The sequence below is a fragment of the Austrofundulus limnaeus genome, unplaced genomic scaffold, assembly GCF_001266775.1.
Source record: "Austrofundulus limnaeus strain Quisiro unplaced genomic scaffold, Austrofundulus_limnaeus-1.0 Scaffold2791, whole genome shotgun sequence".
Taxonomy (NCBI): Eukaryota; Metazoa; Chordata; class Actinopteri; order Cyprinodontiformes; family Rivulidae; genus Austrofundulus; species Austrofundulus limnaeus.
Window position 1 is genome coordinate 28,397 of NW_013955193.1, and position 307 is coordinate 28,703.

A 307-nucleotide genomic window follows, 5' to 3' on the forward strand; every position below is an offset into this window, starting at 1 on the left:
TCTTAGACTAGTGTTTGACTCATCTTAGACTAGTGTTGGACTCATCTTAGACTAGTGTTGGACTCATGTTTGACTCATCTTAGGCTAGTGTTGGACTCATCTTAGACTAGGGTTTGACTCAGACTAGTGTTTGACTCATCTTAGACTAGTGTTTGACTCATGTTTGACTCATCTTAGGCTAGTGTTGGACTCATATTAGACTAGTGTTTGACTCATGTTTGACTCATCTTAGGCTAGTGTTGGACTCATATTAGACTAGTGTTTGACTCGTCTTAGACTAGTGTTTGACTCGTCTTAGACTAGTGTT